Source organism: Nuphar pumila, chromosome 5 (assembly GCF_984573655.1).
Source record: "Nuphar pumila chromosome 5, dmNupPumi1.hap1.1, whole genome shotgun sequence".
Lineage (NCBI taxonomy): Eukaryota > Viridiplantae > Streptophyta > Magnoliopsida > Nymphaeales > Nymphaeaceae > Nuphar > Nuphar pumila.
The window spans coordinates 92,069,254-92,097,079 of record NC_143253.1 but is presented as its reverse complement, the minus strand read 5'-3'; positions in this window follow the sequence as shown (position 1 = coordinate 92,097,079).

The following is a 27,826-nucleotide window of genomic DNA, read 5'->3' as shown; positions in this document are numbered from 1 at the left end:
TTATGCACGAAAATCCAATAATATCACAAAAACTGTGATTTTAGCAGTGTTTTTGGATCTTTCAGGAACCCGGTTTTGTAATTTGCTTAATTCAGCCATCAAATGGATTCCAAAATCCATAAAAATTGGTACCTGCACTTGTTCTAATTGTCGAATTGGAATTATAAAAATAATTTCTTGACATTAAATTAATCCAAAAATTGCATTAAACCCTAAAAATATGCTATTTTTGACCTAATTCACCAACCAGTTTCAATCCAAGACCTGAACCAGGGGTCAAATCTTTATGGAAATTTATGAAATTTTACAGAGACTAACTAAGAAGAAAAACAGAGATTTCCCAATTTACAGATTGGAAAAATCATCTCCGGTTAGGGAGAAACCTGTCCGGCAATCTGAGCTAAAATATATCACTTTTAACAGGGATTAAAACGGCTACTTCAGATTGAAAATACAGGAATAAATAGCAATTCTAAACAAAAATCTCTGAAATTATAGTGGTGAATAGTAGACAGAAAAATAACAATACTCATTTTTTACGGATCTAGAATCGGATCTGTGGTTTGGGATTTATGACTAACACAAGTCTGATTAGGGTTTTGGTAAACCCTAACGAGTTCTAAATTTAAAAACAGATTCTCTGAAAGGAGAAAAATACTAAACCGTGATAAAAAAATCCAAAAATTTCACAGCAGACATATCTACTCAATGTGAATCCATAGCACTTTACAGATCTAAAATCGGATATAAGATGAGAGAAATATCATCACAAAAAGTTACCTTCTTGATTTTAACCATGATTTTAAAGTTTTAAAAACCTGATTTGATGTCTGATTTTTTTTTACAGGGTTCCCGAAATCCAAAACCTCTGATTTTTCTACAGTAACTCAATAACTCATGCATGCATCACATATAAAAAACTCAGAAATAAACAATGAGTAATTCAATCCGAAATAACATTATCTTTACTGTTCTAAACCTAAAACACACAGAAATTTAAGAAACTTGGAAAACCATGCATTAACTAATGTAAATCAATAAAATAAACCGTAAAACAGCAAATAAAAATTATTTCTATGTTGTAGAACGTAAAACAAACATGAATAAACCATGAAAATAAAATAGAAATAGGGAATCAATGGCTGAAATTTGATATCACCTTTAAAACATAGATTTAACCCATTAAAAGGGTAAATCATATATTTTATTGGTTAATAATGTAAAGAATCATATTAAAATCAATTCTAATGGATTAACATCCCTGTAAATCATTCAAAACAGGGTTAGATCACCTTCTTGTATCGTTCTTGCTGATTCTTGATGGTTCTTGAGGTCGAATCCATGGTTTAATCCATGAAGGTGATGGTGCCAATGGCTAAATCATGCTTAAAACAATGAAAAATATTAAATAAAAGCTAAAAATTAAAGAAAATAATTACCTTGAGGTTGCTGCAATGGAGGAAGGGCTGAAGAGGAGAGAGAAGCTCCAAGAATCCAATAGGAGTGAGATGGGAAAAATCGACCCCCCTTATGCATCTATTTATAATAAAAAAATTAGGTTTAAATTTTAACACTTTTGAAAATCTTGGACTCTCTAAGGGGGGCGATTTTGGTGTGAGTTTACCTAACTAACCCTAACCTAGATTATCCTAATTAAGTCCTAATTAGCCCCTAGCTAAACCTAGAAAATCCCCAAATGTGGTGCCACTTGGCATTTTCTCACATTGGGTTTTTAAAACACCTTTAAAAACCTTTAAAAACACTAGTTTTAAAAACTAACTTTTAAAAATGAGTTTTTCAAAATGGTTTTGACTCTTCTAAATCTTTAACACTAACCAAGACATCAACTAACCCTAGTCTAGCCCTGACTGACTCTAATATGGCACCACCCCGAGTGGGCCCTACTTGAGTTTTTACAAAAAGATGATTTTAAAACTTGAAATTGAAGGAGTTTTCAAAAGGATTTTCAAAAGTAATCTTAAAATTAGGATTTTTGAAATGGCATAGGGTTCTAACTGAATTAGAATTCCTCTGGATATGGTGCCAACTGAGTGGGCCCACATCGAGTTTTAAAAATTTTGAAATAAACACTGAAAATGGCTTTGAAAAGGGGTTAAAATCGATATTTGAAATTCAAGATCTTTGAAAATAGGGTCTCAAGCGAACTAGAACTCCGGGTTAGAGTCCTAAACTCTTAGGACTCTGAGATTTTAGATTTTAAAAGCCAAATGAAAGAATTTTCAAAAGATTTTATCAAGAAATGATGAAATAAGTCAGAAAACACAGTCAGGGTTAGACTCCTAACTCAATCGAACTCTAAAATAGAATCCTGAACTAACTGGACTATGTAAAATGACCTAAATTTTAAAAATAATCGAAAAAGACTGAAAATGGAAGTAAAACAGACTTAAAAACCAGACTCCTGACCGGATTAGGACTCTGAGACAGAGTCCTGATCGGACTGAAACTTTCAAAGATTTGAGAAATTTGATGAATAGAGGAATTCAGAAGCGACACCACCTCAATGGGTCTCATCTGTGAATTGAAATCGATTAAAATTTGGATTTGAAATGAATCCAGATTGCTTTCTGAGAAAATATTTCGAAATATAAAGTCCTGGGGTTGGAAAATGACAGAGTATTGAATAAAAACCCAGGTTTTGAAATTGATTTTGAAATAAAGCTTTAAAATTCAAATCTGGATTGAATGTTTTAAAATAGGAGTGCGGGATCTCGAAAATGAGATGCAATGACATGCAATGCTATGCAATGACATGCAATGCTATGCAGAATACATGCAAGACATGCAATGATCTGTAATGACACTGGATGAGGGTGAAAATTTGGGGTGTTTACAGATGCCCCTCTTTGCATCTCTGTCAGGTATGCATAATATTACACATCTTCATAAGTAGTAGGTAATTAAAAAACTTTGTTTTTAAAATATTTCCTGTTACAAAAAAAATCAAACATAATTAGAGTCTTTTATATACCACCACAAAAAAAGAATTTCTTTCACTTTTCTAAATATCACAATTATTTATGTTTTATTCTTAGAAAATCCAATAAAAACAAGTTATTATTTATTTATTCTCACTCATATGTTTTCTGCACAGGTTTTTCTCAATCACACTTCTAAGCACTAAACTTTTTTCTTTTTAAGATCTTTTCTTTTTCTTTTTTCTTTCTTTTTTTTCACACTTTTTCTTTTTGCGCATTCATTCTTCTTTTATAGCTTGCGTGTGGTCTGCTTTTATGCCTTGTGCAATGTTAATATCTTCTATACTTTTTCAGTATATACCAAAAGATATCGACTAAGACATAAAAGTGACTTCCTTTATTTACCTTTTCAACGTGATAGTCAAACACTTCAACTTGTGTCTGTTCTCAGCTACTTGGGATCACAAAGTTTTCCACTATCCTTTTCAAAATGGAATTCAAAAGCTTCAACTTACATCTAAGTCCCATCTACTAAGGATTGCGAAATTATCCAAACAACCTAACACTTGCTCTTTTCACTTTTTGAGCTCATTTTTGTGCTTTTGTTCATTTGCTTAGTTTTTCAAAAATAAAACTGTGCATATTCATATTTGTGATTCAAAATAAACTCTAACATGTATCTATTGTCATTTCTTTGAAATCCACATAAACAACCATAATTTCTAGATCCATGTCAGAAAAAAAAATCGTAGGGCTTAAAAATCCTCTAAAAATATTAGATTTGAAATAATATTCATATAAGTTCAAACTCTTTCTTTAAAAACCTACTTTTCATGAGAGATGTGTAAACATGTGCAAGAACGTAGACAAAAATATTCAGGTGTGCAAACTACACCCTCCCCCATGCTTGACTGACATTGTCCCAGTGGCACTCCCCCATGCTTATATGAAACTACGTGAATGCACATGAGATGCAATAAATGAGGGAAAAGCGTAGAAACAACTTGACATGAATTAAAAATGCACGTTCTATGAATGCAATATATACCTGACATGACATGCAAAACTCATGAATGAAACGAAAAAAAGAAAAATACAACTTAATAAAATTTACAAATTCTAAAAGCAAATCTAATAATACACAAGATATGGGTTGGCTCCTATAAAGTGCTAAGTTTCACATCCCCAGCCAGACAAATCCCTAGAAAAATCCTTCATCGTCCATGAGATCAATGGACATGAAGTATCGCTCAATCGGGCTCTCTATGAAAAAGAGTGTCATCTGTGACACTACGCACTGTGTTCTTGTCTAAATCGAAAAATGGCTCAAAGTGCCATATCCAACTCAAATCACCTGTCTGATTCTCATGTAATCCTAAGTGATCCTCTTCGAGTGATTCATCCTCCTCCTCTTGAGGTGGATCACTCAACAACCAAGCATGTTTTGCTTCTACAAGGTCCTGGATGAAATCAACCTTGAAAGTAGCCTCCTCTCTGATAGACCCTAATACAACATGAAAAATGTTCAACCTTATCTTCTTGTTGCCAAATGAAACATCCATCGCACCAGTGCAGCAATTAATGCACGCATTGGCAGTGGCAAGGAAGGGGCGACCAAGAATAATAGGGGTCTGACGTATGCTATCAGCTCCCACCATATCGAAAATCATGAAGTCTACAGGAAAATAACAATCCTCTATCTTAACTAAAACATCTTCAAGTATCCCTCTTGGGATCTTGATCGATCTATCTGCAAGCTGCAAAGTCAGAGGTGTTGGTTTTATCTCTTTTAATCTAAACTTGTCATAGAAGAAACCCGACAAGATATTGACACTTGCCCCAAGGTCGAGCAATGCTTACTCAACAATAATGTTTCCTATGACACACGAGATGATCGGAATCCCAGGGTCCTTGAGCTTAATTGGGGTTTGTGTTGCAATACTGCGCTCACCTGCTCAGTCAAGTAGATCTTCTTCTGCGCATGGGACCTCAACTTCCTTTTCTGCGTACAAAGCTCTTTGAGAAACTTTGCATGTGCAGGGACTTGCTGGATGACATCAAGTAAAGGGAGGTTTATCTGGACGTGCTTGAATATCTCAAGCATCTCTTGCATGTTCACTCCAGACTTACCTAATGCTCTTGGTCTCTCTAACGCCTCAGGAAAGGGGGCTTTGGGAATGTAGGATTTTGAAGGCTCAGATGGAAGAACCCTCTCGCTTTCCTCAGGTAAAATATTAGGGACAGGCTGCTTCTCACTCCTAAGGGTAATCACTGCTTTAGCCTGCTCTTGATGTGTATCGGTCATATTGAGGCTATGAATTGGCTCTTTACCCCTAGGGTTAACTATAGGCTGGCTAGTAAGTATCCCCTCATTTCGCCTGCTAAGCGCCTCGACGAGCTGCCCCATTTGGGTCTCTAATTTTGTAATTGACTGGGTATGAGAGCTCAAATTCACCTTAATATCAAAAAAAGCTTGTAATATCTTGTCCTCAAAGGACTGACTAGGCGAAGGCTCATGAGAATGGGGTTGAGTATAATCAGGTTGGGCTGGGAGATAACTCGATCTCTGAAATCCAAGCGCATAACTGCCTTGGCTGGGTTGGCTCTGGGAAGGGTTAGGTAGTTGGGACTGTGGGTTGCACCATGAAAAATTGTGATGGTTTCTCCAGCCCGGGTTATAGGTGTTGGCAAATGGGTTGGGTGCAGGCCTAGCAAAGTTTTAAGCCATTTGAGCTTGCTCTTGGACAAACTCAGAGTACTGTGGTGCAACTGAGCACTCGAGGACATGGTGTGCAGGACTCACACACAATGTGCACACCTGCATGGCAGGAGAGGGACCCAACAATAACTGATCTAATTTCTGAGACAACTGATCGACCTTGTTACTCAACTCAATGTGCATCCCTATCTCGAAAATACCTGCCTTCTTTGCGCCATCCTGCGCAGGTGTGGCCCTATCAAATCGTGAAGCATGGTGTATAGAATTTTTGCTCAAGGACTCAAAGAGAGTCCATGCTTCGTCTTCACTTTTCAACATAAAAGTGCCCCCACAGGCAACATCAACCATTTGACGGTTATTCTGAGTAAGACCGTCATAAAATTATTGCACCAGTTTCCAACGAGGCACCTGGTGGTGGGGACACTTACGGAGAAGATCTTTCATTTTCTCCCAAGTCTCATAGCATTGCTCTCCCTCAATCTGCGAGAAACTGGTTATGGCTTTACGAAACTGATTCGTCTTACCAATTGGGAAGTACTTTTTAAGGAATTCGTGCTGCATTCCTTCCCAAGTGGTAATCTGAACCGTATCGAGAGCCTTTAGCCAGTGCTTGGCTTTATCTTTGAGGGAGAACGGAAACAACGTCAGCCTCAACGCGTCATCTCCAAAGTTATTGATCCGCACTGTCGAGCAGATCTCCAAAAAATCATCGAGATGACTATATGGGTCTTCATTGCTAAGGCCATGAAAGGATGGTAGCATTTGAATGACACTGGCCTTTATTTCATATTGACTTGCTCCTACATCAGGTCTCGTGATACAGGAGGCGGGAGTGTATATGTTGGGCATGAAGTACTCCCTAAGGGTAAGGAACAACGATTGATTTTCGGCCATGGTGACAGGAGGAGGGGCTCTCTTAACAAGAGACTCGGGACTCAACTAGCTCAGGTTGAGTGATTATTGCTCGTGCATACACCTCAAAGTAGATCGGTGTAGCACACGTCCTAACTTTGGTTTTTTCTACCTAACTAATGTGCTAACGGCCAAACCACGCAAACCACAAAGCAAGTAAACTAAAAACGAGAACTAAACAAACACCACACAGTTGCACACAGCAAGGATTATGCAAAAAAATGAAATCTATGTGCACGATACCAATCGTACACAGTCACCTCTAAGGGAATCCTAGTGGGTGGGTTGTGCAGAATAGTAAGCTTGTCTCTACGGTATGCACACACGTGGTTCTAAATCTAAATGCAAAAATAAAATACTAGGCAATAAAGTGAATACTTGTATTTCACCGTTCCCGAGCAACGACGCCAAAAATTTGATGTCTTTTTAAAGATGTAGTTTTAAAAAGATTTTTAAATGAAAAACATGTGAAAACCAGACATCAAATAATAAAAACCGGCTCTCACTAGTGGTAGAGACCGGGTCGAACTCAGGGAACAAGAATATTTCGTATTCAAACAAACAACTAAACTATTCTTTATTGCCGAAATGGAAAAAGTACGAAGGAAAGTAAACTACTTGGCTATTACAATGAATGATTACCCTACGCAGAAGGCTTAAAAGACTTTATTTACAAACCCAAAATTAAATTCCTAAATTCTAAACTAAAAGCAAAAGTCTTCTATTCTTTATGTATTTCGTGTCACGTATGCACTTAAGCTCCATGGTTGATATTTTGGAATGATCTTTTTAAAACAAGTATTTGCAATAAAACTTTGGAAAATCGTCAACCAAAAATATAAAAACCGACTTTCCACAAAGTGGTAAGTACAGGTCGAATCCTCAGGGAACAGGAAATAATCAGAATATTTCTTAAAATTTAATTTATTAATTACAAATGTCAATCTACAATTATAAAGATAATACAACTACAATTTATCACTAAAATGAAAATGAAAAAAAAAAACAACACTTGGAAATTTTCTATTTTGGTTGACGATTTATCTCAAGTTCTGAAGTTAGATTCAAACATTTCTGCACACCCTTACCAAGTTCATCTCAGAACACTTGGAAATTTTCTAAAATGTGTTTTTTTCAAATAGCATACATCTTCACATTGCATAAGCATGATTCTTTGTGCATTTAGAGTTAGATTAAATTCTTAGATATATTTGGGCAAAGCAAAAGGCATAAATTCAATCCTTGGTTCGATTACCCCTGGTAAAGGCGCCAGGAACGGTCGAACCTCGTACCGACGAGCGAATACCATCTCTCCATTTTCCTGCAAATTTTCAAAACGGAGGCGAGTTAAAATTTCTAAATGTTTTCAAATTAAGGTCAAGTGAGACCGCGCAAAATAGTTCCTCTTCTCTCTTTCTTTCTTTCTTTTCTCTTCTCTTTCTCTTTTCTTTCTTTTATTTTCTTCCCTTCAAAAAGGAGGAAAATAGAGGTTAGAAAAGGGAAAGAGAAGGAAGAGAGAGAAACAACAAGAGAATAGGAAAAATTTTGCGATGATTACAGTTTTGGCGACCATGATGGGACATCGTCTTCGTCCGGTTGGATCTATGCCTTTGCTTTGCTTTTATATAATCTAAGTCTTTATTCTTCTATGTCAGCTACATTTTCATGCAAACCTTAGGAAGCCTAGATTTTGTCCTAAGCTGACATCATTGCATATAGGATCTAAGTATGGTTTGGTAGGACCATATTGAGGAGATTATTCCATGTTCACATTGGACTTAGGTCGTAAATACAACTCTCCTCAATTCTAGGGATTGAATGCAAACAATGTATGCAAGTGTATGCTCCTTTTCCATTTAAATTCTATCTCTTTAGGACTTGCATTAGAGCCTTCTGATTTTATTGCATGTTAATCATATTTTGAAAACATCTCTACCTATATTGTCCCGGTCTTCACGTTGCTGGGTTGTCTCACTGAACCATAGTTCGGGAGAGAGCCTCACAACTGGACCACTTATTTGGGTTCGCGCCCCCCTACCACGTACCTAAGGGCCATAGTCCGAGGTATATCGGTAGGTGCTCAAGGATGTTGGGAAGTCTTCTGCTCCACGCCAAGGGTATTTCCATCTTTTCGCCAATTATTCACTCTTCGCACTTGGACAATAACCCTGGAAACTAAAGATGCTTTTCAACCTAAAAATGAAGGAAATATAAAGTTAGTATTTTTAATCTAAGAATGAAAACTATAAATAAAACTAAGTCTAATTTTACGAAATTAATAAAATAAATACTAATTATCAGACAATAATTAAATAAAATACTAAACTACTTCTAAAATTAGTTAAATTACTTCTACCAATGCTGTATGATGATTATGCAGCTACTAAAATGCAGAAACTACTGAAAACAGATCTAAAATGCCGAAACTAAGGAATTTACGAAACTACCCCTAACTAGTGTAAAATAGAATTCTGACAGGTTGTCGGAAAACCACTGTTTGACAGGGCAAACGAGGTCCTATTTTCCCCAAATTTATTCTGTTATGCAACTGACAGATTAAAAAATCTGACAGTTTTTACAAAATGAAAAAAAGATATCTGAAACTCCAGATATAAGCGTTTCAAATCTGGGAAAAATCAGGATATCGAAAGTCCTGTAATTTAAAATCCAGAAAAAGTGGTTTTCGCAAAACGCTTAAAAATCAGACCAAATCAACTCCGAAAGAGCTGAAATTTGGTCTGCAGTCAGATAACACGCCACTAAAGTGAACAGAAAAAGAATTTTTGGAAAACACGGAATTTTTGCACAGACAATAACGCTTGTGCGACAGGGCAAAAATCGGGTTTTTCTTTGAGTACACTATTCACTTTATAAATCTATTTAAACACTATAAAATGCAAATTAAACCTAATGTAATCTAAATGACACTGAATAACAGTGTATATGCAGATGAATATTACAATTACGCTAAATGCATGACGAACAAAATACGATAAGCAAATTATGACTAAAACTACGTTAACTAATGATGCAAATGCAACTATGCTACTCAAAGGAATGCAATTCGAACTACTATGTTAAATAATAACTAACTACAAGTAAAACAATCACAAAACACAGCTCACACAATCAAAACAAATACAATATACGCACACACACTTCTACACTAAAACTAAACTAAATAACTAAACTAATTAGTATAAAAATCAAAATAAATAACACTAAATGAAATTAATTCACTAAAGAACAAAAGCTAGTGTTAGGGTTCACTCGGTTGACTCGACTTGGACTAATGTTGACTCGGCTAGGCTTGACCTAACTAGTTGGGTTCGGTTGACTGAGGATTGGGTTCGGTTTGGTCTATGACTTGACTTTAGGCTTGGGTTTTGACTAAGTTAGGTTTAACTAAAACTAGGTTGGACTCGGTTGACCTAAACTTAGGTTAGGTTTGACGAAGACTTGATTAGGGTTAGGTCTTGGTCTTTGACTTGACCTAGACTAACTAGGTTTGATTTGGGTTTGACTAGGCTCGAGTTTGGGTTAAGTCGGGATTATGTTTGACTCAACTAGGCTTAACCTAGGGTTTTGACTTGGGCTAGGGTTGACTCGGTTTTGACTAGGTTAGGGGGTTTAGACTAGGGTTTGACTCACTTAAATTGGGTCGACTAAAGTAATAACCTCTTAATTATCCTACAATTAATTCAAAGTTAACGATTTTAATGGAGAAGGTTGGGAAAATAAAGTAATAATTGGAAATGCTCAAACTTTGAAATGATTTGGATTCTCAAAAATCACTCCACTTAATAAGAGAGTTACACTCTTTAATTGCCTTTAAAGCTCATTTTGGAAAAATGAAAAGTCCAATCTAGAAATCCACGATTTTTGCTTTTCAAGATGGAATTGAATTGCCTTTAATTCTTTATGGAAATCGTGGAGCCTAGATTGGAGGATTAATTAAGTTCAAAAACTCTTTCCAAAACTAAATAGTAACTCCTTCTTTAATGCAAAATCAAAATTTAAATCTCCCTTAAATGCCTCACACGATTTTTGAAGAAAATACTCTTTCCAAAAACTATTCATATTCAATTACTTTAATTACCCTCCTTCTTAAAAACCGCCAACTTCTAAAAGTGCTACTTTCTAAACTAATACAATTAAAGCTACCTAGGGAATAAAATGACTTAAATAGAAAATCGACTTCCTAGGATTAAATGCTAACCTAATTCCCAAAACCTACCTAAATGCAATCCTAAAAACGGCTAAGAAAGAAAAACCCTAATACATTGAACCTAGACACCTAATTAAACATACCTAATTGCACTTACTAATTACCAAGAATAGCCTAGAGCTCGAATTGAGCTCTAATGGCTGCCGCCCCTCCTTGGGGAAGAAGAAGACTAAAAAAAAAATAAAAAGAATAAAAACATAAACTAACAAAAAACGATTTTACCTATTAACCACTATTTTGATAAAACTAAATTAAAATATAATAAAGAGAACTCCTAATTCCACAAATGCAAACATGAACAGCACTATACTGGAATTTATTTAAAAACATAAAGAAATGAAAATTCGACTTTTGTACTTTTTTTTTTCAATAGATCCAAAACACCAAAAACACAAAATGATAAAAACGATTCTCTAGAACAATCCGAGAATAATGAAATGAACTAACACAAGTTTATGTTGCTGTTAACATACAAAATACACAGCAAACCACACGACTTACCAACCTAAACACACACTTTTAAAGAAATTGCAAAGATCGGCTAGAATAAATCTAGCCGATTTTTTCTTTTCTTTTTTTCAAAAATGAAAGCAAACAAGACACAATCAAATCCACAAATAAGATGAATCAAAATGAACTTTTATAAGTAGATTTTCAGTAGAACATAACCAAGAACACGCCTATGACAGATTACAAATAAAATAAAAGAGATCGGCTAGATGAGGTTCTAGCCGATTTATTGGTTTTCAATGAAAAACACCTTTAGATCTAGACCCAACACCCAAAATAACTCAAACTCATCTTTTTGAAGGCTTTTTCTGTAGAAATAACATAAACACATACGTGGAAGAAGACAACCCAAATCGGCTAGAATAACCTCTAGCCGATTTACATGTTGTTCTTGAAAAATGATGGAGATCGATACTCGAACATGCAAACAATGAAACAAACCTAGATCTAACGTGCTAGTCTATGCACGGATACTATTCTAAGGTTGAAACAATAAAAAAAATAAAAGAAACACATAGAAATAATAAAAGAAAACCAACACACAATTCGGTTTTAGCTAGAAGACAAGGAAGAAGAAGACCTACCTCTTGGAAGATCCGACGACCGGGGGGATGAAGAAGAGCGGACCGTGGCTGGAGTTGGACGTCCCAAACAGTTCGAGAATGCTGGACTTCACCAAAAAACAACACCTTTGCAGCTGCTACACGTTGGAGATCCACCGAAGATGGATTATGCGCCGATTCTCGATCGGAGGGTATAGAAAGCCGGATGGAGGTAGGGTCGGCTGACCTTGTTGGTGTGTTTCGCACTCCCACACAAGGTTAGTAGTCTCCACCTCTGCTACACCTGCAAAAGTACAGAAAAATGGTGAAAAGACAGCAAGGAAAAAGGAATAAATGAAGAGAAAACACAAGGGGGATCGACATATGCTTGGAACCCAAGCATAGACCGGTCTTCAATGGCCAAAACGTGGGAGGATGGAGAGGAAGGAGCTGCTGGAGTAGAATCACTATAGGGGGCGTCCAAACAAAGCCAAAGACGCCTGGGGTTCTTCAAAAAAAACTATTTATAATTTTGACCTTTTTCAGAAAGAGGGTTAAAAAATAAATTTTTGCTAGGCGCCACTTTCTGGGTGGTTTTCTGCAAAACTTTTTAAATTGGATATGGATAGGCGTGTGGGTTGGGTTTTGGGATTTCTAAGGGTTGATCCAAAGTCCAAATAACCTAATTGGGTCGGCTATGGATCCGATCCACCTCGAAATCCGTGCCCAAATACTAAAATAGCCATAACTCTCTCATTTTAACTCCGATTTTTCTGAAATTTGAACCATAACCCCTTACTATCAAAATACATCTAAACATGGGTTTAAAACCTTAAACTTAGTACAAAATGCATGAAAAACTTATTAACATGATGTGCATTTCATGCATCATCAAATACCCCCATGCTTGAATGTTTGTTAGTCCCTTAACAAACCCTAATTATGCTATGCAACGAAGACAAGAAATGCTAAGCATAAATGCATAATACTAACTCACTTTCGTAGGAATCACGGTTGCATTTAGCGTATGAAACAAGCCCTTTAAACCCCTAATTTACACTAGTGGACGAGTAAGGTCTCGTGAGGGTTTGCAAAGATGCTACCCACAAACATCAATGAAATGCGAGGCTGATCTTTCAAAAATATTAGGCTCTTAAGAATGCAGTTATAACAAATATTTCATGTAATTGACATTCTCAAAACAAGTTTAAAAATCTCATGCCACTACAGTAAAAATTCTTTTCCTTCACTTTTCTAATATTGTAGCTAGTTCATGATTTTTCTCCGAAAGTCAAGTACTCTCATGTTTTACTCATTTATTCTCACTTATATATTTTCTGCACAGTAATACACATATATGCCTAAGCAATGAAAATTTTCTCATTCAGCACATTCTTTTTCTTTCATTTTCACTCTTTTTTTTCAACTTTTGTTCTCTTGAGCATTCTTCTCATATGAGCACTATTTCGAATAGTCAGTTTTCGTGACCCGTGTAGCGAGCTTTGGGTCAGTGACTTCCAAGTCGGCCGACCTTAGGGCACTAGATACGGAGTATCCCTCGGACTTAATTGCTCGAGTCACTAGACCTTCTATTCTAATAGTTTACGTATAGTCTTCTTCTCGTCATGTGCAATGTCTCTATCTCTTAGGCTTTCTATGCAGTCCATGTAACAAGCTTTCGAACCGGTGGCTCCCAAACCGGCTGGCTTTGGGGCACCAAGTGTAAAACACCCCTCTGATTCTACTTACTCGAACTACAAAGGCCACAGATATCAACTAGACAAGGGGATGATCTCCTTCGTTATCCTTTTCGTTAAGATACTCAAACACTTCATCTCGTGTCTGAGTTCCACTACTAGGATTCATGAAGACATCAACAACTAAACGAAGCTCTATTCTTTTAAACTCATTTTTCAAAAACACCTTTCCATTGCTTATTTCTTTCACAAAGCATACTGTGCATACTTATACTAAAGTGATTCAAAATTTTCTAACAATCAAATACTATCTTTTCTTTGAATTTTCTCATAAATAACTACTCTATTTGAATCAGTTCAGAAAAAAAAAAAATTTATGGGGCTTAAAAATTTATAAACTGTTAGATTATGCCAAAAACAATCATATATGCTATAACTTGTTCTCAAATGCCTACTTTAATTACCAGTCATAAAAAAATTTTGAATTTATTTGCATCTAAACCACCCCCCCATGCTTGAATGACACTGTCCCTAGTGGCATACAAAATATATAACAATATGATGCACATACACTAAAAGACCCTAAGAATATGGAAGAAAGGATAGATACAACCTGATCTGCTCTGAGCTTCTGAAGTTGAATTTCATCTGATCTTTGAATTCTTTGAAAGCTCTTATCTGTACCTGGTAACTTGATATACTAAGTGTTAGATTCATCCTGCATACATCAAAACAAATGTTAGCACATATGAAATGAAATACTGAATAAAGAAAAATACTGAAATGAAAAATAAACTAGTGTACATATGATACATCCCTCTGGGTGAATCCTCATGCCTTCGCGAGATGCACTATCTCACACTCACCATCCTGCAAGAAATCTGAAATAAAGGGCTTCAATCTTTGCCCATTTACCTTGAATGTACCTTGGGTCATAGGATCGAATAATGTCACTGCTCCATGGAAAAATACTTCTTTCACAATGTAAGGACCTGTCCATCTTGATCTCAACTTCCCTGGGAATAAATGCAAATGAGAATTGTATAGCCACACTTTCTGATCTGGCTCAAACATTTTCCTGACAATATGCTTATCATGAAATGCTTTCGTGCGAGCTTTGTATAATTTGGCATTCTCATACGCATCATTCCTGAGTTCCTCTAATTCTGAGAGCTGCAATGTTCTCTCTTTGCCAGCCTGGGTGAGGTCAAAATTCAATTTCTTGATAGCCCAGTACGCTCTATGCTCTAGCTCGACAGGAAGATGACATGCTTTCCGAATACAAGGCGATACGGGGACATGCCAATGGGAGTCTTAAATGCAGTTCTATATGCCCAAAGTGCATCATCTAAGCACTGGGACCAATCCTAGCGATCCGGGCGAACTGTCTTTTCTAAAATTCGCTTAATCTCCCTATTGGACACTTCAACCTGTCCACTAGTCTGCGAATGATATGGAGTGGTGAATCTATGATTGACAGAATATCTTCTCAGTAGAGAAGCTATCTGTACATTCCTAAAATGCTTGCCACCATTGCTAATCATCGCACATGGCACCCCAAAATAACTGAAAATGTTGTGCTTAATGAACTTAAGCACTACTCTATGATCATTGGTCTTGGTTGCCACAGCCTCGACCCATTTGGACACATAATCAACCGCCACCAGAATGTATAAATTTCTGAATGAAGGCGGAAATGGTCCCATGAAATCAATGCCCCAAACATCAAAAATCTCGACTATCAAAATCGGAAGCAAGGGCATCATGTCCCTCTTGGACATGTTCCCAATCTGCTGACATCGAAGGCATCGCCTACAGAACTCATGAGCATCCTTGTGGAGTGTGGGCCAATAAAATCCTGACTACAAAACCTTTGCAGCCGTCTTCCTACTACTAAAATGCCCTTCACAGGCTAATGAATGGGAAAAATTCAGAATGGACTGGTACTCCTCCTCCGGAACACATCTTCTAATGATCTGATCTGCACAGTATTTGAACAACTCTGGTTCATCCCAATAATAGTGCCTCACCTGAGATAGGAATCTCTCACGCTCATTCTTGTTCCAATGCTCAGGTATCTGCCTCGAAACCAGATAGTTCACAATATATGCAAACCAGGGTAACTGCGATGTACTGACTGTCATGATCTGCTCGTCGGGGAAAGAATCACTGATCGGCCTCTGATCCTGCGTGGTTTCCACGATCAGTCTGGACAGGTGATCTGCTACTACATTCTCGCTTCTCTTCTTATCTCGAATCTCGAGATCAAACTTCTGTAGTAGTAGAACCCAACGAATCAGTCTCGGTTTGGTGTCTTTCTTATTCAACAAATATTTCAATGCAGCATGGTCAGAATAGACAACCACCTTCGAACCGAGTAAATAGGACCTAAATTTGTCCAATGCGAAAACTACCGCAAGTAGCTCCTTCTCTGTCGTAGTATAATTCATCTGGGCATCAGACAGAGTTCTACTCGCATAGTAGATCACATAGGGCTTCCTATCAATGTGTTGTCCTAAAATAGCCCCCATAGCATAATCAGATGCATCGCACATAATCTCAAATGGGAGAGTCCAATCCGGCGGTCTCAAAATGGGCGCAGTAATCAAGGCCTCTTTGAGAATCTCAAAGGCCTTCATATAATCCTCACCGAAAACAAAGGGCTGATCTTTCTCCAATAAAGTACATAGCGGTCGCGAGATTTTACTGAAATCTTTTATGAACCGCCTATAAAAGCCTGCATGCCCTAAGAATGATCGAATCTGCCTCACAGAGGTGGGTGGAGTCAAACGGGAAATGGATTCCACCTTCGCTCTGTCAACCTCAATACCACGCTTGGACACAATGTGTCCAAGCACAATCTCCTTCTGGACCATAAAATGACTCTTTTCTCAACTAAGGACAAAATTTGTCTCAGCACACCTACTCAGTACTCGAGTAAGTTTTTGGAGACAATCTTCAAAAGAAGAGCCATACACTGAAAAGTCGTCCATGAAAACTTCCATCACATCATCTATCATGTCCGAGAAGATAGCAAGCATACACCTCTGAAAAGTAGTCGGGGCATTACAGAGCCCAAACGGCATACGTCTAAACGCGAAGGTGCCATAAGGACATGTAAACGTGGTCTTCTCGTGGTTGTCAGGATGGACAACTACCTGATTGTATCCTAAATATCCATCTAGAAAGCAGTATTAGCTCTGCCCTGCGAGTCTCTCTAAGATCTGATCAATGAATGGCAATGGGAAATGATCTTTCCTAGTTGCCACGTTCAGCTTCCAATAATCAATACAGACTCGCCATCCTGTGGTGGTTCTCATCGGATTTCTCTCACCCTTCTCGTTCTCAACCACAGTGAGTCCTGACTTCTTCGGCACAACCTGAATCGAACTGACCCACTGGCTATCAGAAATAGGGTAAATGATTCCAGCATCCAACCACTTCACCACCTCGTTCTTCACCACTTCCTTCATGTTGGGATTTAGTCTTCTCTGCATATCCCTAACTGGCTTGACTTCCTCATTACAATGAATTCTATGCATGCAGAATAAAGGATCAATCCCCTTCAGATCAGCAACTCCCCAGCCAATCGCTGCCTTGTGCTCTCGAAGAATAGTCAGCAATCTCTGCTCCTGCTCCTCAGTGAGCAAGGACAAGATGATCACAAGCAGAGTCTCCTCATCTCCGAGGTACGCATACTTGAGTGAATCCGGTAAGGGTTTCAACTCGAGTTTCGGAGGTGACTCGATCGAGGATTTGGCGGGGGTCTCCGCAAGTGGTGGGAGAGTCTCAATGATGGCTCCCCAAGGTGGTCTCTCTGACGACACTCTAGACACATCTACACTATCTACATCACTATTCTTCTCTATATGGTACAAATCTAACGAATCTTCAGTAATATATAACTCGGGCTGCTCTTCCAATAATTCCTGCGCAATGTCTACATGAAAGCAGTCCATGTCTCCCGCTGGTCCCATCGCGGCATTGAAAATATTCAGCTTGACTTTCCTATTGCCGAACGAGAGGTCCATGGCTTCGGTCCTACAATTGATGCATGCATTGGCAGTCGCCAAGAATGGTCTGCCCAAAATGATCGGAGTTTGGTGCTGGCTATCCACTCCTTCCATATCCAGAATAATGAAATCGACTCGAAAATAAAAGTCATCCACCTTAACTAGCACGTCCTCCAAGACACCTCTCGGTACCTTGACAGAACGATCTGCCAGCTGCAGTGTAATCGGAGTCAATTTCATTTCTCCTAGTTCGAAAGAATCAAAGAAATATCCAGGCAGAATGTTCACGCTTGCTCCAAGATCGAGCAATGCGCGTTCTATCCGGATGTTCCCTATAGTACAAGCAATGATAGGGGCTCCAGGGTCCTTGAGCTTTGGTGGTGTCTGATGCTGAAGTACTGAACTCACCTGCTTAGTAAGATGGACCCTGTTAGGAACTCTCTCTCTAGATTTACACTTCTGGGTACATAGTTCCTTCAGGAATTTGGCATATGCCGGCACCTGCTGAATCACATCGAGCAAAGGTAAGTTGATCTGCACATGCTTGAATATATCAAGCATGTCCTGGATCTTCGCACCTTGCTTCCCTCTATATCCAGGAGACTCTAATGCTTTGGGATAGGGTGGGGGGGGGGAATATACTTGGTTGGTTCCTTCTCTTTGTGAGAAGTCTCACTCCTATCCTTCTTCTGCACTGCAGATAAAGAGGATGATGATGAAGATAATGAAGATGATTTTGGGGATGGGGATGATGATGATGGCTGAGCCGACGTAGGTGAAACAATGGTCTCTGGCTCCTCTATCCTCTCTCTACTCTCTCTTTCTCTGCTCTCAACGTGATACTCACGTCCACTCCTTAGGGTCATAACAGATTTGGCCTGCTGCTGTGTCTCAGTATGAAATAGGCCTCCAGTCATCTGGTCCTTGCCCTTCGGGTTCATGACAGCCTGACTCGGTAATGTACCCTCAGGTCTCCTACTGATAGCCTCAGCTAACTGTCCCATTTGCGACTCTAACTTCGCAATGGACTGCGTATGTGAGCTCAATATCTGGCTACACTTATCGAAGGTGTTCTGATTAGAGGTTTTCACCTCTTGGAATGCCTGGAGAAGTCTCTCCTCAAAAGATATCTGCGGGGCAGACTCTTGCTGAATCGGGGGAGGGACTGAAGAAGAAGAGGACTGAGAATAACTCGGTCTTTGGAATGGCTGAGCAAAAGATGGCTGCCGAGCAGGCTGAGAAGATGTAGGCATTTGCATGGAAGACTGTGGATTCTTCCATGAAAAATTGGGGTGGTTACGCCAACCTGGATTATATGTCGATGAAAATGGGTTATTCGGCGGTCTGACGTAACCCTGAGCTGCCTGAACTTGTTCTTGAACAAATTCAGGGTACTGAGCTGCCGAAGGGCACTCAGTGATATCGTGTGCCGGACTGGCACAAAGAGTACACACCTGCTGTGTAGTGGATGGTCCTGAGAGAAGCTGACCCAGCTTCTGAGCAATCATGTCTACTTTGCACTGTAGTGCAGTAGATGGACCAATCTCAAGAACACCAGCTTTCTTCTGAATGCTGGGTGTGGCTCTATCCGAATGAGAACTCGAAGCATGGTGGAGGAAATTCTCGGCCAATGTATCAAATAGCCTCCATGCTTCGTCCTCGCTCTTCAGTATGAATGTCCCTCCACATGAAGAGTCGATCATCTGACGATTCTTGTCAGACAATCCATCGTAGAAGCTCTGCACCAGTTGCCATTTCGACACCTGATGATGGGGACATTTCCTGAGGAGATCCTTCATTCTCTCCCAGGTCTCATGAAAGTGCTCACCATCTAGTTCCGCAAAACTAGTGATGGCTCGACGATACTGGTTCGTACGACCAATGGGAAAGTATTTCCGAAGAAACTCCTGTTGTAATTTCTCCCAAGACTCTATTTCTACAGAATCTAAGGACTTTAGCCAATACTTGGCTTTGTCCTTCAATGAAAAAGGGAATAGAGTCAACTGCAAGGTGTCATCATCGAAATTATGTATCTTTACCGTAGAACAGATTTCGAGGAATTCATCTAAATGGCGGTATGGATCCTCGTGACTAAGGCCATAAAAAGATGGGAGCATCTGAATAATGCTGGCCTTAATCTCATAATGAGGCGCTCCTACTTCGGGTCTCCGAATGCAGGATGCCTGAATATAATATGTGGGAATAAAGTATTCCCGCAGAGGACGTGGATGAGCTGGGGGGGGAGGTGGAGGATCCATGTCAGCCATTGTTGTCGAACTTCGATGAGAATGTAAAATTCTCTCTGAGTTGTCAACAAATGGACGTAATGGGGTTTCTAGACCTCGTCGCCCCTGCATACACTGGTACTAAGACCAGATGTAAGCAGACAACCTAAATCTAAATCTAAACTAATACAGGTACTAAAATGTAAATAAACAAATAACAGTAACTAAAAACAAACAGATATGCTATCTATCTATGTCAGATATCTATAACTAAATAAATAAATAACAAAGTAAACTATTCTAAAATACTAAAACAAATAAATACAGGAAATCACAAACTATGTTTTTCTAAAACCCACCTGTCTAATCGCTCCTTGTAGAATGAAAATTAAGTGAATCCTAGAAAGAACAGTACGTGAATCATATATTTACTAACTATGTTAATCCTATATTCACTTACTAATCCTACTAACTAAAAAGAAAACAACTAATTAACTAACTAAAACAAATTAATAAATCAAACTCTAAGAAATAAAGTAATTAATTCCCCGTTCCCCGGCAACGGCGCCAAAATTTGGTTGATATTTTGGAATGATCTTTTTAAAACAAGTATTTGCAATAAAATTTTGGAAAATCGTCAACCAAAAATATAAAAACCGACTTTCCACAAAGTGGTAAGTACAGGTCGAATCCTCAGGGAACAAGAAATAATCAGAATATTTCTTAAAATTTAATTTATCAATTACAAATGTCAATCTACAATTATAAAGCTAATACAACTACAATTTATCACTAAAATGAAAATGAAAAAAAAAACAACTAAGTCTTTTGCTCCACGCCAAGGGTATTTCCGTCTTTTCGCCAATTATTCACTCTTCGCACTTGGACAATAACCCTGGAAACTAAAGATGCTTTTCAACCTAAAAATGAAGGAAATATAAAGTTAGTATTTTTAATCTAAGAATGAAAACTATAAATAAAACTAAGTCTAATTTTACGAAATTAATAAAACAAATACTAATTATCAGACAATAATTAAATAAAATACTAAACTACTTCTAAAATTAGTTAAATTACTTCTACTAATGCTGTATGATGATTATGCAGCTACTAAAATGCAGAAACTACTGAAAACAGATCTAAAATGCCAAAACTAAGGAATTTACGAAACTGCCCCTAACTAGTGTAAAATAGAATTCTGACAGGTTGTCGGAAAACCATTGTTTGGCAAGGCAAAAGAGGTCCGATTTTCTCAAAATTTGTTCTGTTCTGCAACTGACAGATTAAAAAATCTGACAGTTTTTACAGAATGAAAAAAAGAAATTTGCAACTCCAGATATAAGCGTTTCAAATCTGGAAAAAATCAGGATATCGAAAGTCCTGTAATTTAAAATCCAGAAAAAGCGGTTTTCGCAAAACGCTTAAAAATCAGACCAAATCAACTCCGAAAGAGCTGAAATTTGGTCTGCAGTCAGATAACACGCCACTAAAGTGAACAGAAAAAGAATTTTTGGAAAACACAAAATTTTTGCACAGAAAATAACGCTTGTGCGACAGGGCAAAAATCGGGTTTTTCTTTGAGTACACTATTCACTTTATAAATCTATTTAAACACTATAAAATGCAAATTAAACCTAATGTAATCTAAATGACACTGAATAACAGTGTATATGCAGATGAATATTACAATTACGCTAAATGCATGACGAACAAAATACGATAAGCAAATTATGACTAAAACTACGTTAACTAACAATGCAAATGCAACTATGCTACTCAAAGGAATGCAATTCAAACTACTATATTAAATAATAACTAACTACAAGTAAAACAATCACAAAACACAGCTCACACAATAAAAACAAATACAATATACGCACACACACTTCTACACTAAAACTAAACTAAATAACTAAACTAATTAGTATAAAAATCAAAATAAATAACACTAAATGAAATTAATTCACTAAAGAACAAAAGCTAGTGTTAGGGTTCACTCGGTTGACTCGACTTGGACTAATGTTGACTCGGCTAGGCTTGACCTAACTAGTTGGGTTCGGTTGACTGAGGATTGGGTTCAGTTTGGTCTATGACTTGACTTTAGGCTTGGGTTTTGACTAAGTTAGGTTTAACTAAAACTAGGTTGGACTCGGTTGACCTAAACTTAGGTTAGGTTTGACGAAGACTTGATTAGGGTTAGGTCTTGGTCTTTGACTTGACCTAGACTAACTAGGTTTGATTTGGGTTTGACTAGGCTCGAGTTTGGGTTAAGTCGGGATTATGTTTGACTCAACTAAGCTTAACCTAGGGTTTTGACTTGGGCTAGGGTTGACTCGGTTTTGACTAGGTAAGGGGGTTTAGACTAGGGTTTGACTCACTTAAATTGGGTCGACTAAAGTAATAACCTCTTAATTATCCTACAATTAATTCAAAGTTAACGATTTTAATGGAGAAGGTTGGGAAAATAAAGTAATAATTGGAAATGCTCAAACTTTGAAATGATTTGGATTCTCAAAAATCGTTCCACTTAATGAGAGAGTTACACTCCTTAATTGCCTTTAAAGCTCATTTTGGAAAAATGAAAAGTCCAATCTAGAAATCCATGATTTTTGCTTTTCAAGATGGAATTGAATTACCTTTAATTCTTTATGGAAATCGTGGAGCCTAGATTGGAGGATTAATTAAGTTCAAAAACTCTTTCCAAAACTAAATAGTAACTCCTTCTTTAATGCAAAATTTAAATCTCCCTTAAATGCCTCACACGATTTTTGAAGAAAATACTCTTTCCAAAAACTATTCAAATTCAATTACTTTAATTACCCTCCTTCTTAAAAACCGCCAACTTCTAAAAGTGCTACTTTCTAAACTAATACAATTAAAGCTACCTAGGGAATAAAATGACTTAAATAGAAAATCGACTTCCTAGGATTAAATGCTAACCTAATTCCCAAAACCTACCTAAATGCAATCCTAAAAACGGCTAAGAAAGAAAAACCCTAATACATTGAACCTAGACAACCTAATTAAACATACCTAATTGCACTTACTAATTACCAAGAATAGTCTAGAGCTCGAATTGAGCTCTAATGGCTGCTGCCCCTCCTTGGGGAAGAAGAAGACTAAAAAAAAAAAAAAAAGAATAAAAACATAAACTAACAAAAAACGATTTTACCTATTAACCACTATTTTGATAAAACTAAATTAAAATATAATAAAAAGAACTCCTAATTCCACAAATGCAAACATGAACAACACTATACAGGAATTTATTTAAAAACATAAAGAAATGAAAATTCGACTTTTGTACTTTTTTTTTTCAATAGATCCAAAACACCAAAAACACAAAATGATAAAAACGATTCTCTAGAACAATCCGAGAATAATGAAACGAACTAACACAAGTTTATGTTGCTGTTAACATACAAAATACACAGCAAACCACACGACTTACCAACCTAAACACACACTTTTAAAGAAATTGCAAAGATCGGCTAGAATAAATCTAGCCGATTTTTTTTTTCTTTTTTTCAAAAATGAAAGCAAACAAGACACAATCAAATCCACGAATAAAATGAATCAAAATGAACTTTTATACGTAGATTTTCAGTAGAACATAACCAAGAACACGCCTATGACAGATTACAAATAAATAAAAAGAGATCGGCTAGATGAGGTTCTAGCCGATTTATTGGTTTTCAATGAAAAACACCTTTAGATCTAGACCCAACACCCAAAATAACTCAAACTCATCTTTTTGAAGGATTTTTCTGTAGAAATAACATAAACACATACGTGGAAGAAGACAACCCAAATCGGCTAGAATAACCTCTAGCCGATTTACATGTTCTTGAAAAATGATGGAGATCGATACTCGAACATGCAAACAATGAAACAAACCTAGATCTAACGTGCTAGTCTATGCACGGATACTATTCTAAGGTTGAAACAATAAAAAAAACAAAAGAAACACATAGAAATAATAAAAGAAAACCAACACACAATTCGGTTTTAGCTAGAAGACAAGGAAGAAGAAGACCTACCTCTTGGAAGATCCGACGACCGGGGGGATGAAGAAGAGCGGACCGTGGCTGGAGTTGGACGTCCCAAACAGTTCGAGAATGCTGGACTTCACCAAAAAACAACACCTTTGCAGCTGCTACACGTTGGAGATCCACCGAAGATGGATTATGTGCCGATTCTCGATCGGAGGGTATAGAAAGCCGGATGGAGGTAGGGTCGGCTGACCTTGTTGGTGTGTTTCGCACTCCCACACAAGGTTAGTAGTCTCCACCTCTGCTACACCTGCAAAAGTACAGAAAAATGGTGAAAAGACAGCAAGGAAAAAGGAATAAATGAAGAGAAAACACAAGGGGGATCGACATATGCTTGGAACCCAAGCATAGACCGGTCTTCAATGGCCAAAACGTGGGAGGATGGAGAGGAAGGAGCTGATGGAGTAGAATCATTGTAGGGGGCGTCCAAACAAAGCCAAAGACGCCTAGGGTTCTTCAAAAAAAACTATTTATAATTTTGACCTTTTTCAGAAAGAGGGTTAAAAAATAAATTTTTGCTAGGCGCCACTTTCTGGGGGGTTTTCTGCAAAACTTTTTAAATTGGATATGGATAGGCGTGTGGGTTGGGTTTTGGGTTTTCTAAGGGTTGATCCAAAGTCCAAATAACCTAATTGGGTCGGATATGGATCCGATCCACCTCGAAATCCATGCCCAAACACTGAAATAGCCATAACTCTCTCATTTTAACTCCGATTTTTCTAAAATTTGAACCATAACCCCTTACTATCAAAATACATCTAAACATGGGTTTAAAACCTTAAACTTATTACAAAATGCATGAAAAACTTATTAACATGATGTGCATTTCATGCATCATCACTCCACTCCTGTGCTATCTAGCATGAATCAAAAGAACACAAGCAGCACAAGAGAGAAATAGAAACTATACTAAGCAAAAGATATTAATTAAATGCTAAAACAATGAAAGAAATCTAAATGACAAATTTAAATGAAAATCTAAATGACAAGTAGAACTATATTAAGCCTATAATGTGAATATATGCAAACTAACTATGGACTATATAAACCTAATCACAATTCATTAAGTAATTTTAAGAACTAAGTGGAATATCAAAAACTAACTAACAACATCTAACAGTTCAATTAATAATTACACATTCTCTAACTACAGCTAACAAATCAATTTAACTAGACAACTAACTAATTAATGAACTAACCCTATTATTCAATTAGAAAACTCAATAAACAACAATCTAAAGTAACAATCTATCTATGAAACAATTAGAACTCAGACAGTAAAAAAATTCTAAATGACTAAAGCAAAGCATCGACAATTAAAACTCAAACAGTACTAGTAAATCGATCAATGCTGGATCAATTCAATTTGCTTTTAAAACACTCAGTGTCGGAAATCGATTGCAGTATGAGCGATCAACATAAATCAGAACTTGCCGGAAACAAACAGCAACGCCGGATTTAAACTCAAATCGTGATAGAGGATTCACGGCAAATCGATTTCAAAAATCAACAACAAATCGATAAATGCACTTCACAGCAAATTGTGACAGAGAATTTTGGCAAATCGTAGGGGATTCTGGAAAATCGTGACAGAAAACACGATTCAGATTTAAACATCAACGCCAGAGATCAGTAAAAAAAAACACGGCCAGAAGAAATTTTAATTGTCGATGAATCCAGTAAAAAACACGATTTGGATTGACATTCACCAGATTCAAACGAACACAATATTCACCGGAGATAAACAGAGCATTCAATGGAAGATGTTGTGGTTCAGAGGTTCGCATTACCAAATTCTGGCAAACTGGAATCAATCGATGACCAGAGGATTCAATCCGAAAATCAGATACTCTCATTTCCGATGATCATTCAATCATCAAACGTTTCATTCCAGGATGATCATCAAGCTGGAATCTACCCAGAGATCTGATCCAGATATCTGATCAGACTTTTGATATTCAATTGGGATCAATAATCGATCAAATGATCGATTAATCTTCAGATGTGTTGATACTTTGCAAGAAACAAATTGAAAATGCTATAAACTAAAACCTATGATGCAATTTATGCTAATGCAATGACTGTAATTAATCTTTAATTAAGCTACAAAAAATTAACTGCAAATAACACTATGAATGCTATGAAATGTTACAAAAAATCAATGCAACGCACACAAAATTTTGAGAAAAGAAGGGAGGATAGAAGAAGATAAGAAGAAAGAAGAAGAAGATCCGAGAAAAGAAGACTTACCGTAGACTGGAAGAGTTAGAATCGAGGTGGACTCCTCCTGTACGCCATCGCCGGATTGAATATCTCCACCAGAAAAAAGGAAGAGGATAGATGAGAGAAAGAGGGAGAAGAAGAAGAAGAGAAGGAAGAGGTGGAGAGGAAGGGGAAGAAGAGAGGGAGAAGGCGCAAGGGGGAAGACAAGCTTTTCTTCCCCCCTACGTATCATATTTAAAGAGTTTGGAGTTTTTCCATAAGTCCATCTCTTTTTGAAGAATTTCATTTTAAAACCTTTCCTTCAAAAAGTTATTTACAAAACACCTCATTTTGACTATGTTTTTCAAAAATCTAAACTAACTCTATTTTAACTCTAATTTTTTTATTATTTAAAAAACTAAAACTACTCCATTAATGACAATAACTAAAATATGCATTAAATTGCAAAATAGAACTAATTTTCAAATATTTTCTATTTTTTAATCATTTTAGCACATTTACTCGAAACTAGCACAAAATTGGGTTTTTAATACGTTTTCTCATGAAATCATGCATATATTAATATGAAAGTAATGTGAAAAGATATAAGACATGTCATGTTGCAAAAGGATTTACTTAAAGGGAAGACATTGATTACACATAGACTTTATCTTTGGTTTCTACGAAAGACTTTTTTATGATTATGATGATAGTTGTGGGTCATTATGATTTAGAGTTGCATCAAATGGATGGTAAAACTGAATTCCTTAATGGTGACATTGATGAGACAATATATATGATCCAAACAGAATATTTTGTCTCTAGTAATGTCAAGATAATGGTTTGCATTATTTGTCTTTTGCATTGTCGAAAGAATCACTCTGCTCCTTTTGGATTGCCTTGTCCATCTTTCGCACCGTCGAAAGAATTGTCTCATGTTACCTCATTCATCTTTCGCATTGTCGAAAGAATTACCTCATATTGCCTTGTTCGTCTTTCGCATTGTCGAAAGAATTGCCAACCTGTTGCCTCATTCATCTTTCGCGTTGTCGAAAGAATTGCCACATATTGCCTTTTTCCGTTGTTCATACTAATAAATTTTCACCTTATCCTTCTTAAAAAAGAATTGCCTTACTCACCTTCCTCTTACTATCTCACTTTCCTTTCATGCCTGCTCAGGTTAAGGGTCAAACCTGAATTTTCTGCGAAAGGCCATCTGATTTTAAAAGCTGATTTAGTCTCAACAATGAGGCACCCAAGATCATCCATTTTCCAAGCTTTAGGAAACCCCATTTTTTTTCCTTTCGCAAACCGCTCTCGGATTTGTTTGTCCAAACTCCGAAGGTCCCATCATGGTTTCTTCATTCGAGGATTCCGTATGGTCGTCCTTTTGAGGTTAAAGGTTAAGCCTGAACCTCGCTCCTCGAGGTATCATCCCTTTCAGGTTAAGGGTTAAGCCTGAACCTTGCTCTATGAGGTATCTTCCGTTAAGGTTTGGGTTAAACCTGAGCCTCATTCCGACGAGGTAGTTCTCTCAGTCCCATCATGGTTTTCCTCGTCATGGAATCCATGCTCTTTATATAAATCCATGAAAGGATCATACTAGAGCTTCATTTCACGAGGCATTTTCTCAAAAATGTCCCATCAAGGTCTTTATGTATTCCTTTCCCATTTAGGTAAGGGTAGAACCTGAAATTCATCTTGATATATCTTCGTCCCATCCAGGTTAAGGGCAAAACCTGAGTCATTTCAAAAAGTTGATCTTGTCTCACCCATGAGACTTGATC